Genomic DNA, 15,359 nt, shown 5'->3' on the forward strand with positions numbered 1-15,359 from the left:
GATACTGGGACAACCTGATGGACCATAGGTGGGAGATTATGAACTGGGGGAGATAAAACGGGCTGTGTAGGTACAGAGGGGAGGGATCCCCTTCTGAGGAGAGACAAAGGGAAGAGAAGGAGCAGCTGGAGAAGCATAGGACTATATCTGGACAAGAGAAAAACCTCGGACTGGGACAGAGAGGGATCCCATCTCTAACTGAGGGGCTTTCTCTGTACTGGGGCTGGCTGCCCTGTTCGTGAACCTGGGGAGGCGGGGAGCCACTCCTGGGTTCGGTGGTAGGTCAGGGGTGGAGTCCATAGTAGGAGAAAGTGGTCCCCTCCCTCCCTGGAGTGCTTCTGCACAGAACAAAACCAGCCGGGACCACATATCAGGCCACATAGAGAGATGCCTCCCAAGTGCCGGGGCACACAGAGTGGGAGTTTGAATCCCAGCCAAACGCCTGGGCACAGGAGTCAGCAGAGCGAGACAGACTGCCTTGTCTGCGTGCCCAACACAGTGAGGATAGCTCGAACAGAGTGACTTGGGACACCGGGTCGTGGAGAAGAGACTGGGGGTCGCCATTTCCCCTCCCCCCGACCTATACGGGGTCCACAGTGGAGGAGGGACCAGCCTACACCAAACCACTCCTCTCTGGGCCTGGTAACTGGGTATCTACTAGAGCAGGATAGACACTGAGGAACCAGACAGCGCCCTCTTCCAGACCAGGATGGCTGCATTACCTGGATTAATTCTAGGACAATTCTTGTTATTTAGATATATTCTTTCTTACTTTTCTCCTTCTTATCTCTTCCCTCCTCTATGCTGGTTACTCTGGTTGTTGGTTTGTTTAAGCAGACATATTTAATCCATTCTCTTGATACATGTTCTACACCTTCTTCTTTACTTTCCTTTCTCTCTGGAATAATCAAGCCTTATAGTTTCTCTGTCTGGGTAACTTTATATTCATTTCTTTTTCCCTGTCTCCTTCTTTGTTTTCCTTTCTCTCTCTCTCTCTGGATTAAGGTGTTTAGTCTCTCCGCCTGGTCAATGTTTATTTTTTTCTTTTTCTACCCCTGCCCCTGTCGTTTCTGTCTTTGTATGTGCTCTTCCATCAGCACTGCCTGCACCCTGTTCTTTACTTGTAGCTGGTGTTTCTGGGTTTTTTTTCGCCTTTGGATTGTTTTTTTGTTTGCTTGTTCATTTGTGTGTTTGTTTTGTTTGTGTGTTTGTGTGTTTTTGTTTTCTGTTTGTCTGTTTGTTTTCCTTTCCAAGGCTACTTCAAGGAACAAATCAAAGTACACCTGGTAGAGGGTGCAGAACATCACTACAAGTAGGGAAATAAAATAACCAAAGTCACACCAATAAAGAGCAAGTAACACTCTCCAAAAAACACCTCCTGAAGGGCCAGGCAGTGGACAGTGTATGACCCACCCTTTAATATAGCAGTGCTTACAGGTACAGAGCACATAACAAGCTTTTAACTCATAAGGGACAGAAAACTAGCCAAAATGAAGAAACAGAAGAATTATCCTCAAAAGAAATTACAGGAAGAAGTGAGAGCTAAAGAATTGATCAAAACAGATATAAGCAATATAACTGAACAACAATTTAGAATAATAGTCATAAGATTAATCACTGGGCTGGAAAAAAGCATAAAAGACAGCAGAGAATATACTGCTGCAGAGATCAAGGAAGTGAAAAATAGTCCTGATGAGTTGAAAAATGCTATAAATGAGGTGCAAAATAAAACAGAGGCAGCCACAGCATGGACTGAAGAGGCAGAGGGGAGAATAGGTGAATTAGAAGATAAAATTATGGAAAAAGAGGAAGCTGAAAAAAAGATAAAAAAATCCAGGATCACAGGGGAGAATTAGAGAACTAAGTGATGCAATCAAATGGAACAACAGCCATATCATAGGAATTCCAGAAGAGAGAGAGAAAGGGGCTGAAGGTGTACTTGAACAAATCATAGCTGAGAACTTCCCCAGTGTGGGGAAGGAAACAGATTCTGAAAGCCAGGAAGCACAGAGAATTCCCTTCAGATGTAACTTGAATTGATCTGCATGACATATCGTAGTGAAACTGGCAAAATACAAGGATAAAGAGAGAATTCTGAAAGCAGCTAGGGATAATTGGGCCTTAACATACAAAGGTAGACACATAAGGGTAGTAGCAGACCTATCTACTGAAACTTGGCAGGCCATAGAGGAATGGCAGGAAATCTTCAATGTGATGAACAGGAAAAATATGCAGCCAAGAATCCTTTATCCAGCAAGCCTGTCATTCAGAATATAAGGAGAGATAAAGGTTTTCCCAAACAAACAAAAACTGAAGGCATTAACCACCACTAAACCAGTCCTACAAGAGATTCTAAGGGGGACTCTGTGAGTGAAATGTTGCGAGGACCACAAAGTACCAGAGACATCACTACAACCATGAAACCTACAGATAACACAATGACTCTAAACCCATATCTTTCAATAATAACATTGAATGTAAATGGACTAAATGCTCCAATCAAAAGACATAGGGTATCAGAATAGATTTAAAAAAAAAAAAAAGATCCATCTATTTGCTGTCTATGAGAGACCCATTTTAGACCTGAGGACACCTTCAGATTGAAAGTGAGGAAATAGAGAACTATCTATCATGCTACTGGAAGTCAAAAGAAAGCTGGAACAGCCATACTTATATCAGACAAACTAGACTTTAAATTAAAGATTGTAACAAGAGATGGAGAAGGGCATTATATACTAATTACAGGGTCTATCCATCAGGAAGAGTTAACAATTATAAAGGTCAATGCACCAAATTCGGAGGCACCCAAATATATAAAACAATCACAAACATAAGTAATCTTATTGATAAGAATGTAGTAATTGCAGGGGACTTTAATACTCCACGTACAACAATGGACAGATCATCTAGACAGAAAATCAGTAAAGAAACAATGGCCCTGAATGATACATTGGACCAGATGGACTTGAAGATATATTTAGAACTCTACATCCTAAAGCAGCAGAATATACTTTCTTCTTGAGTGCACATGGAACATTCTCCAAGATCACATACTGGGTCAAAAAACAGCCCTCAATAAATATAAAATAATTGAAATCATACCATGCACACTTTCAGATCACAATGCTATGAAACTTGAAATTAACCACAGGAAAAAGTCTGTAAACCTCCAAAAGCCTGGAGATTAAAGAACATCCTAATAAAGAACAAATGGGTCAACCAGATAATTAGAGGAAATTAAAAAACAAAAAACAAGGAAACAAATGAAAACAAAAACACAACAATCCAAACCCTTGGGGATGCAGCAAAGGCAGTCCTAAGAGGAAAATACATTGCAATCCAGGCCTACCTCAAGAAACAAGAAAAATCCCAAATACAAAATCTAAAAGCACACCTAAAGGAACCAGAAGCAGAACAACAAAGACACCCCAAAACCAGCAGAAGAAGAGAAATAATAAAGATCAGAGCAGATATAAATAATATAGAATCAAAACAAAAACAGTGAACATATCAATGAAATTAAGAGTTGGTTTTTTGAAAAAATAAACAAAATTGATAAACCTCTAGCCAGGCTTCTCAAAAAGAAAAGAGAGAGGACCCAAATAGATAAAATCACGAATGAAAATGGATTACAACCAATCCTTCAGAAATACAAGCAATCATCAGGGAACACTATGAAAAGTTATATGCCAACAAACTGGACAACCTGGAAGAAATGGACAAATTCCTAAACACCCATACACTACCAAAACTCAAATGGGAAGAAATAGAAAATTTGAACAGACCCATAACTAGTGAAGAAATTAATCAGTTATCAAAAATCTCCCAAAAAATAAGAGTCCAGGACCAGATGGCTTCCCTGGGGAATTCTACCAGACATTTAAAGCAGAGTTAATACCTATCCTTCTCAAGCTGTTCCAAAAAATAGAAAAGGAAGGAAAACTTCCAGACTTATTCTATGAAGCCAGCATTACTTTGATTCCCAAACCAGACAGAGATCTAATAAAAAAAGAGAACTACAGGCCAATATTGCTGATGAATATGGATGCAAAAATTCTCAGCAAGATAGTAGCAAATCAAATTCAACAGCATATAAAAAGAATTATTCACCATGATCAAGTGGGATTCATTCCTGGGCTGCAGGACTGGTTCAATATTCGCAAATCAATCAATGTAATACATCACATTAATAAAAGAAAGGATAAGAACCATATAATCCTGTCAATCGATGAAGAAAGAGCATTTGACAAAATACAGCATCCTTTCTTAATAAAAACCCTTAAGAAAGTTGGGATAGAAAGAATGTAATTAAACATCATAAAAGCCATTTATGAAAATCCCATAGCTAATATCATCCTCAATGGGGAAAAACTGAGAGCTTTCTCCCTGAGATCAGGAACATGACAGGGATGTCCACTCTCACCACTATTGTTTATCATAGTGTTGGAAGTCCTAGCATCAGCAATCAGACAACAAAATGAAATTAAATGCATCAAAATTAGCAAAGAAGAAAGTCAAACTTACACATTTCGCAGACAACATGATACTCTACGTGGAAAACCTGACAGACTCCACCAAAAGTCTGCTAGAACTGATACATGAATTCAGCAAAGTTGCAGGGTACAAAATCAATGTACAGAAATTGGTTGCAGTTTTATACACCAATAATGAAGCAACAGAAAGAGAAATAAAGAAATTGACCCCATTCACAATTGCACCAAGAACCATAAAACACCTAGGAATAAACCCAACCAAAGATGTAAAATAAAACTATAGAAAGCTTATGAAGGAAATTGATGAAGACACAAAGAAATGGAAAACCATTCCATGCTCAGGGATTGGAAGAATAAATATTGTTAAAATGTCAATCCTATCCAAAGCAATCTACACATTCAATGCAATCCCAATCAAAATTGCACCAGCACTCTTCTCAAAGCTAGAGCAAACAATCCTAAAATTTGTATGGAACCACAAAAGACCCTGAATAGCCAAAGTAACATTGAAGAAGAAAACCAAAGCAGGAGGCATCACAATCCCAGACTTTAGCCTCTACTACAAAGCTATAATCAACAAGACAGTATGGTATTGGCACAAAAACAGACACAGAGACCAATGGAATAGAATAGAGAACCCAGAATTGGATCCACAAATGTGTGGCCAACTAATCTTTGACAAGTAGGAAGCAGTATCCAATGGAAAAAAGACAGTCTCTTTAACAAATGGTGCTGGGAGAACTGGACAGCAACATACAGAAGAATGAAATTAGACCACTTTATTGCACCATATACAAAAATAAACTCAAAATGGATAAAAGACCTGAATGTGAGACAGGAAACCATCAAAACCCTAGAGGAGAAAGCAGGAAACAACCTCTTTCACCTCAGCAACAGCAATTTCCTACTCAACACATCTCCAAAGGCAAGGGAATTAAAAGCAAAAATGAACTATTAGGACCTCATAAAGATAAAAACTTCTGCACTGCAAAGGAAACAATCAACAAAACTAAAAGGCAACCGATGGAATGGGAAAAGATATTTGCAAATGACATATTGGATAAAGGGCTAGTATCCAAAATCTATAAAGATTCACCAAACTGCATACCCAAAAAACAAATAATCCAGTGAAGAAATAGGCAGAAGGCATGAATAGACACTTTTCCAAAGAAGACACCCAGATGGCCAACAGACACATGAAATGCTGCTCAACATCACTCATCATCAGGGAAATACAAACCAAAGCCACACTGAGATACCACCTCATGCCAGTCAGAGTGGCTAAAATGAACAAATCAGGACACTATACACATTGGCAAGGATGTGGAGAAACAGAACCCTCTTGCACTGTTGGTGGGCATGAAAACTGGTGGAGCCTCTCTGGAAAACAATATTGAGGTTCCTCAAAAAATTAAAAATAGAACTACCCAGCAATAGCACTGCTAGGAATTTACCCAAGGGATACAGGAGTGCTGATGCATAGGGGCACTTGTACCCCAATGTTTATGGCAGCACTCTCAACAATAGCCAAATTATGGAAAGAGCCTAAATGTCCATCAACTGACAAATGGATAAAGAAGTTGTGGTTTATATACACAATGGAATACTACGTGGCAATGAGAAAGAATGAAATCTGGCCATTTGTAGCAATGTGGATGGAACTGGAGGGTATTATGCTAAGTGAAATAAGTCAGAGAAAGATACCATACGTTTTCACTCATATGTGAATCTTGAGAAACTTAACAGAATACCATGGGGGAGGGGAAGGGGAAGAAAAAGTTACAAACAGAGAGGGAGGGAGGCAAACCATAAGAGACTCCTCAATACAGAGAACAAACTGAGGGTTGATGTCGGGTGGGGGAAAGGGGAAAGTGGGTGATGAGCATTGAGGACACCTGTTGGGATGAGCACTGGGTCTTGTATGGAAGCCAATTTGACAATAAATTATATTAAATAAATAATAAATAAATATATAGATAGATAAATAAATACCCCCAGGTGATTCCAATGCATAGCAAAATTTAAGAACCACTGCAGTATCATAATTACTTCATGGGACTCAATTTTGCAAATATTCAATTGTGCCAATATACACGCAAGCTGCTGTTCTCATTTTCCTTTGAGTCCCTGAGTTTAGAGAAACGTCCCTTTATATGTTATACATAGCTGGTAGCAGACATTCATGACTAAAGTTTTGGGATAGGTTGCATTATGCATGTTCTATTATGCATGTTCTATTATGCATGAAATTGATCTTCAGGGCCTCATGTTAGATGGGCCCAGAACTGTTTTCTAAGGAAAATCTGGACTGGGGAAAGTGTTCAGTTGGTCCACCACGGGTGTCCTTTATTGAGGCCCAACATAATAGTGAAGATTTACCCAGCATAATGGTGATGATTCATTGTTAAGTTTCAGAACACTGGACATAGAGGGAAAAACAAGACAAAGCAAACAGGTCTCATTTGAAAAGGTCAGTTATAAGAATATTCTTGCTTTCTTAATAGCCAGAAGATAACTGACATGCACACCATCTGAAAAACTTACTATTTATACACAATGTTTAGAAATCCACTGGAAGATACATTCTACTAAAACAAAGTAAGTAAATCAAGAAGGAGAATGACATATAACACAGGAAACAAGATTCCCAATACTGGAGAGAGGTACAAGGAATACCTACCTTAAGGGTGAAGGGAGAATTTGGATATCAAGTGGCACCAACAGAAGGAACAATTCAAGACTAAAACAGGTAAAAGAATAAGGAGAGACTGCTTTTGGGTAAACTACCTCATTCAAACAAATATATTGAGAGGAGATTTAGACAAATGGTGAAGACTTTAGGGTTTAGTAATAAGTACGTGGAAAACTTATCAAGTGAAAAAGAACCTCATAATCTCCAGGAAAAACAGAAACTGTACAAGAAAGAAAAGTAATTACAATTACTTAATAGTAAAAAGAGTAAGAATAATGAAACTCTGAATATTAATCTAATTAGAATTACAGCATGACTATATTAGGATGAAAGGACAGGAAAAGTTGGATGGAGGGGAAGGCAGTGGGGAAGGAAGTGAGATAAATTACCTCATCTTTAAGAGTGGGAAGTCACCAGGCAAATACCTAAAACTCAAAAATTAAAAAACAAAAATAAAGTATACTACTTAGAAATATGGAAACAGTCCTGAAGGCAGTCCTGAAATCAGCTAAGAGAGTTCACATGGTGGGGGAGATATGTTAAAGACTGTTCTTTGCCTTGACAAATCTTATAATCTGGTGCCTGAAAGCCTACGCATGTAACACTTTAACGAAAACTTAACATTTAAAAAGTTCTGAGGATTTTTGTTTGCCTGCTTTATAATGTTAAGGTAAACCTCATCTACCACTCCAAAAAAAAAAAAAAAAAGATCAGTATAACATACATTTCTCGTGAATATTTTGTGAAATAGATTCCCTTTGTGGAATTCTTGCTACAAGGGTGGCACCAGCAAGCTAGCAACTTTCAATGATAGGTCACCCACATAGGGTTTGCTTTCATATATATCTTTTATGATATATATATCTTTCACATACATCTTTTATGTATTCACCTTGAATATACATATCTTTCATATACATCTTTTATGTATTCACCTTAAATACAGTTTTTATATGTATTAAAATTCCAGCACAGACCTTCAATAACTTAGCTAATCAATAATTTTGAGGGTCCACGCTGATTTTAGCTAACTTTTTAAATTGCCACATATTGACCAATAGCCTATGTTATTAAGTCATACATAATGTAACTACAGCAATGTAAAATATCTTAATCTCACAACATTATCAGCTCTTTTATTAGATTTACTAGATATTTCCTACCATATGTCGTCATTTAAAAACCCTGTTAGGGAACCTGGGTAGCTCAATTGGTTAAGTGCCAGACTTTTGATCTTGGCTCAGGTCATGATTTCAGTGTTCATGAGATTGAGCCCTGCATCGGGCTCTGCACTGACAGCGTGGAGCCTGCTGGGGATTCTCTCTCTCCCTCTCTCTCTCTGCTCCTCCCCCACTTACATTCATGCTCTCGGCTCACTCTCAAAATAAATAAACATAAAAAAGAAAAGAGGGGCGGCACCTGGATGGCTCAGTAGGTTGAGCATCTGACTTTGGCTCCAGTCACCATCCTCCACTTGTGAGTTCAAGCCCCATGTCAGGCCTGTGTTGACAGCTCAGAGCCTGGAGTCTGCTTCAGATTCTGTGTCCCTCTCTCTCTCGGCCCCTCCCTTGCTCATGCTCTGTCTCTCTCTTTCTCTCTCTCTCTCTCAAGAATAAAATATTTTTAAAAATTTAAGAAAAAAAATCCTTTAAAAACAAGCCGTTACCACCTGTTGGGGAATACTCTGGTAACCAAATGTAAGGATGCACTAACAGGGAAGAGAAGGTAGAGGGGAGGGGTAGCAGGAGGCTGAAGGTAAGGAGGAGGGCTGGACCACTTTGCCAAGTCAGCCTGTGCAACTGATGCATGAAAATGATCAATTTCACACGAATTACCAGTTTTTGTTCTCCTTATAATTTACAGCTACTTATCCCTATTCTTGTCACATTTATAAATCATCTCTCCATATTCAACCTTTGTGTTTTCCCCATGTTCTGTTCTATCTAACATGAAAGTCAATCATATTTCAGTTAAAAATTTACCTCATTCAGGCTCATTCTTCAGAACATTAAATTTTTTCTCCCTAAATTAATCTCCCTACTATAATTTGTGCACACACCCTTTTAAGAGAAAAAAAATATATAATAGCTTATTTTTCATTGCCTGCATTGTGTACCTTTCTCTCTTACTATCTTTCTGCCTCCTGAGCATCTCTCTGTAAATGTATAGGCTCCTTTCTTGCTGTGGGAGGCCGGACCCCAGTGCCAGGCTGAGACCGGGTCGAGCAACGGCTCCCTGTTGACTCAGCCAACCCGGTGGTTCCCCCTCCCATTCCCCCACTGGCAAAGGCATACGAAAGCCTTGTCAAGGCTGAGAAAGTTAATTCCTGAAGCCTGTGGTCTGTGGGTGTTGGCAGTAATGTTATCCCCCTTTTCTACCCCGGGTCAAATAGAAACAAACATGGGAACTGTGTTTTGCTAGCAATCTATCAACAAGGTCTTGCTGTGACCCGTTTAGAAAGTTCACAAGGTACACAGAACTAAATGTTTTGGCTGGCAGTGATCATGTGAAACCTGTTTATTCTTAGAATTACCTGATCCATAAGAGTCTTATATTATAAAAGATTGTGTACAGCAACATAAAGCCATCACTTGGGCCATCAGCCCAGGGGACTCTCCTGTTCCCAAACTGTCTTCTCTTCTCTTTTTTTTCCTCACATTCCCCTACCCTCAGGACCCTGATCTCGGTGTTTGTTGTGCTGGTCACAACATCTTGCCAATTAAAATTAGCAGGAGTATCAATGATCTGTCCTAGCCTATGCTGCAAACTTATTTACTGAAAGTACACTGGTAACTAGAATTTATCTAACAAGAATGATCTCACCAAGGAAGTCATATATTTATTTACACACACACACACACACACACACACACACACACACACAATAAGAAATAAAGCATTCAAATTTTTCTCCCTAATCCAAGCAAAAAAGGAAAAAAAAAAGTGAACAAAAGTCCCAGCCAAATCATCAAGCTTTTTTTTCTGGACTAACTTTGTGCTAATACACAAGGATCCAAGACCTTGGATTTCACCATGAATATAGCTTTACATGGCTTAAGTTGTATTCCAACAGACTGCAAGATAAATTAAAAAAATAGGAATGAAATAAACAAAAGATACCAAAGTCCCTATTTCCTACCTCTGCTGAATGGTATGCTTAAATCCCATGAAAAGTGCATGCAAACCATGTACATGTGAATGCATGCATTGTACTTGGAAGATGTATCATAGCCTTTACGATCTTTTTAGGTTCTCATTCTACTACTCCACATGGATTGAAAATTACTGGCTTAATATAAAAATAATTACATTGAGCATTAAAACTAATTTAGATGTAACATTAAGTTAAAATAGTCATCATAGAGAGGATACTAAAGTGACCACAAAAGACAAAACTGTTCTTAAAAAAATTTTTAATAAAAAAACCTGGTAATAATTATTTAACAGGTTGTACATATATTTTATGTACTTTTCTATAATTATGGTATATTTCACCCCCTCAAAAATGCTTTTTTAAAAAAACATACATCCAGACAGAAAGAGAAACCAGTTCCTGAATAATAAGACTAGAAATTGAAAACAAAAGGATTAGACAAATAAAAGCATGATAGATGTGTTCCTATACATAGGAATGAGTTTAAAGGGTGATTTTATTGTTGACTTTATAAATCAAGAAATGCATGTTTAAGTATATATTTAACAAGCAAAAATAAATGTCTATTATTGAAATCACCACACAAGATGAAAAAAAAAAACCCCCCCACAAAATATAGTGTGCATTCAAAAGAGAAGGAGGAAAGCAGGGGGAGACCAGAAAAAAAGAGAACAAAGGAAATAAGAAAGGCCGAGTTTACACACACACACACACACACACACACACACACACACACACACACCCCAAAACAATCACATGAAGATTAAAAGAACTCTCCTCTTGGGACAAAAGGGAATTTAAAGTTACTATTTACAAACTACATTAAAAACATATGGAACCTGATCAAAACTGTACTCAAAAGGGAACTCTTACACTTAAACACTTTCATTAGTTTAAAAGAAAGTAAATAAATAATAACTCAAAAAGGCAAGAAACACAAAAGAAAACAAAGAGGATCTTCTAGAAAACCACAAGAAAAAAAAAAGGCCAAAACTGAAGTTAATGAATTAGAAAACAGTGTTTGTAGAATTAACAACATATATCCAAATATGTCCTAGTGATTCGTGTTGTAAGAGGAAAATAAACAAAAAGCTAAAATGAGGGGGAAATGTGAAGAAGGATATAAGTTTCTGTTGTATATTTTTCTTCTTTCTTTTTTTTTGAATTTTTTAAACATTTATTTATTTTTGAGAGACAGAGCATGAGCAGGGGAGGAGCAGAGATAGAGAGAGACACAGAATCTGAAGCAGGCTCCAGACTCTGAGCTGTCAGCACAGAGCCTGATGTGAGGCTCGAACTCACAAATCGCAAGATCATGACCTAGGCCAAAGTTGGACGCCCAACCGACTGAGCCACCCAGGCGGCCCCATCTTTCTTTCTTTTTTAAACAACCTTTTAAAAATGTGTAAAACCATTATTAGCTAAAGGGCAGTACAAAAACAGGCCCACTGGATTGGCCCAGGACCTACAGTTTGCCAATCCCTATTTGGCCTATTAATTCAAGAATGGTTGAATATTAAGAAATATGTTCGTTTTATGCAAGGCATCAGCAAAAAAGAGAATTCTTTAAGACCATGAATGTATCCAATGAAATCCATCATCCATTCCTGTTGAGAATTCTTCAGAAACTAGAACCAGAATGATAATTCATTAATATGAGAAAGATTTCCTCCCCTAAATCAAAAGCCAACATCATACATAAAATGCTAGAGGATGTTCTCTACAACCATTACCATTTTATAATATTTGAAAATTGTAACAAATACAAAAAGAAAGATGAAACAGAAATAAGAATTATATTAATAGTAGGGAAAAGAAAACATGTCATTATATTATATTTATGGACACATAAATATTATGCCCACATTATATTTGTGGACAATATAGTGATATCCCTAGTTATCTAACAGTTTATTTTAGAGTCTATAGAGTTCCCTTCATTTTTGGAAACTTCTCCCTTTTTTCTGGAAAATGACCCTGTGCTCTACCATTTTGTCCCAGTGGTCATTAAAAGAGTGTTCAGGTTAGTACAATAGGACTCTACCCTCTGACAATAGCTGACTGATGGAGGCAAACTCTTAGCCTGAGCTGGGCTAAGCAAAGCCCCTTCCCTAGCTATTTGGACTTGACCCTGCCTTCATCTTTCTCTGAATACCTAAACTGTGTTAGTGAACCCTTGGAGTAGTTGGTAGCCATGCTTTACTGAGAAGCAGGAAAGAATGGTATGCAGAGAGAAGGACAAAGAGGATATACAGAGAGAAGTGCAGACAAGACATGGAAAACAGTATCCTGATCACATTCAGCCCCTGGTTCCAGTGCATACCTGAGACTCTTTCATGTTCTTAGACTCCATGAAGCATTTTTTAAACCTTATAATAAATTTCCCTTTTGTTTATGTTAATTCAAGTTCTTATTTCTGTTATTTGCATCAGAAAATGTTTTAATTTTTGCACCTAGAAAGTTTAATTGCTGAAAACCATTTTTTAAATTTTGAAATAATATCAAACTTACAAAAAGGTTGAGACCATAGTACAAAAAAAGCTTTTTGTAAGTTTTTTTTGTAAGTTTCTTTTGTAAGCTAAAGCTATTTGAGAACAGTTGTTATTATGATAATCCCCACCCCTGAATACTCTGGCAAATATTTTTTCTAAGCAAGGACATTTTCTAACATAAAAACAATATAACTGTGAAAGCCTCCACCACCCCTCTATATAGACACTGACCTTGCTCTATCAGCCTAGTGGCTTTAAGATAGAAGTTTTCAGCAACAGAAGAGTAAGAACTATTATTTTTTTTAAATATTAAAAATGTATCTGGATGCAAGATAAATGAGACTTTTGTGTTTGAGTTTTTAATGGCATGTGATTTACCATTAGGGAATACAATTTGCAAGTACAAATTTCATAGAGATGGCTACCAGAAAAAAAAAAAATGCTATTACATGTCAAAAACTTTCTGCTCTGATATTTTTCTCACTGAAATATTGGGGTTTTTTTGTTTGTTTTTTGGTTTTTTTTTTTAAATTTTTTTTCAACGTTTTTCATTTATTTTTTGGGACAGAGAGAGACAGAGCATGAATGGGGGAGGGTCAGAGAGAGAGGGAGACACAGAATCGGAAACAGGCTCCAGGCTCCGAGCCATCAGCCCAGAGCCCGACGTGGGGCTCGAACTCACGGACCGCGAGATCGTGACCTGGCTGAAGTCGGACGCTTAACCGACTGCGCCACCCAGGCGCCCCTGAAATATTGTTTTATAACACAATTTATGATATTTGTAATGTTCTTGGAAATACATAATAAATATTAAAATGGGAGTCATTATGTGTAAATATTGGTGCCTTTCCTAAATATCAGCAAAAATCAGAAAACAATTCTTTAAAATTTTTTTTTCAACGTTTTTTATTTATTTTTGGGACAGAGAGAGACAGAGCACGAACAGGGGAGGGGCAGAGAGAGAGGGAGACACAGAATCAGAAACAGGCTCCAGGCTCCGAGCCATCAGACCAGAGCCCGACGCGGGGCTCGAACTCACGGACCGCGAGATCGTGACCTGGCTGAAGTCGGACGCTTAACCGACTGCGCCACCCAGGCGCCCCAGAAAACAATTCTAATTCATGTCTGACTTTTGAACTCCAAACCCATTTTACCAACTGCCTACTTAATATAGCAATCTGTATTTCTTACAATCATTTCACACTTAATACATGCAAAACTAAACTTTTGATTTATAATGCAACATACATGTTTTCTGTTCTCTCAGAATGCTCCCCACCTCGGCCCAGAAACTCTCAAAGCCATCCTTAATTCTTCCCCTTTCTTAAATTCCCCCAATAGCCCATCAGGAACATTTTACTCCCCAAATACACTGCAAATCTGCCCACTTCTCTCCCCCCCCCCCCCACCAACTATTCTACTACCATCATCCATGAACCATCCAAATGGCTCCACCATCTCCACCATCTCCATGAACACCAAAATGGTGGCCACACTGGCTCTCCACCTCTACTCTTTTTTTTAAGTTTTTTATTTATTTATTTTTGAGAAAAAGAGAGAGAGCACAAGCAGGAAAGGGGCAGAGAAGGAGACACGGAATCCAAGGCAGGCTCCAGGCTCTGAGCTGTCAGTACAGAGCCGGACACAGGGTTTGAACCCATGAACCACGAGATAGATCATGACCTGAGCCGAAGTTGGCCGCTTAACCAACTGAGCCACCCAGGTGCCCCTACTCTTTCTATCTCTCCAATCCATCCTTTACAACAAAGTGATCTTTGTAACACACGAAGTGAATCAGGTTGTTTTCATTTATTAATAATAATAAATGAAGACACAGGAAGTTGTACCATTTTTAAATAGGTCAAAAGCTATCTTTTTTTTTTTTCAGAGAAAATACGTTCAATCTTATTTGGGTGCTTTCTAGAATACCCGAAATATTGAGACTATTCTTGCCACCACACTACCCCTCACTAGACAAACATGCATTGGATTCCAGTCTCCTGCAACCCTAGGCACCTGACATGTGCCAAGAAAAAATTTAGAGACGTAGTTATCTGCATGCAATTCATTCATACGAGGGAAACACCATCCATAGTCTGTGGTCATCAGACAAAGGCAAAGACAAGATTTATAGGAGAGGGGAGAGACAGGACAGAAGGTAACTGCAGTGGACAAGATGAATCATACTTTACACTTTCCAAATAAATTGATTAGTTAGAAAATAACAAATAGTTTTAGTAATCCGTCCTTGAGCAAGTTGACTAGGGTATTCGAAAACAAACAACTGCAGTTGTTTCTGGGCTTTCCAAAACCATAGGCCTTGAACTCTGCAGTGTAAGTGACAGACTGCCAATGTCCTTCCCGAAGACCTCCATCTTGATTATGTCAGGTCTCACCAATTCTCTCTTCTCTGATACAAGGATAATTTTAAAAGTCACTTTAATATTTTGCAAAGAGCTGAATCAAACAAGGGTTTTTTAAGTCTAACAGTTTTGCCCTCGGATTATATTTGTAGTAATAATGTTTTC

The 15,359-nt window shown here is 38.2% G+C and overlaps 1 long non-coding RNA gene across 4 annotated transcripts in view; it reads right to left on the reverse strand.

The window, feature by feature from the left end:
• LOC131513845 (uncharacterized) overlaps nucleotides 1-14,948 on the reverse strand; it is a 110,104-nt gene extending 95,156 nt beyond the window's left edge. For 3 of the 4 annotated variants that reach the window (XR_009262829.1, XR_009262827.1, XR_009262828.1), the window contains exon 1: nucleotides 14,853-14,948. This is a non-coding gene — a long non-coding RNA (uncharacterized LOC131513845). The remainder of the gene's footprint in view (nucleotides 1-14,852) is intronic. The other variant, XR_009262830.1, reaches the window with a different exon arrangement.
• Between the last annotated feature and the right edge of the window lie 411 nt (nucleotides 14,949-15,359).

Source organism: Neofelis nebulosa, chromosome 6 (assembly GCF_028018385.1).
Source record: "Neofelis nebulosa isolate mNeoNeb1 chromosome 6, mNeoNeb1.pri, whole genome shotgun sequence".
In the NCBI taxonomy this organism is placed as follows: domain Eukaryota; kingdom Metazoa; phylum Chordata; class Mammalia; order Carnivora; family Felidae; genus Neofelis; species Neofelis nebulosa.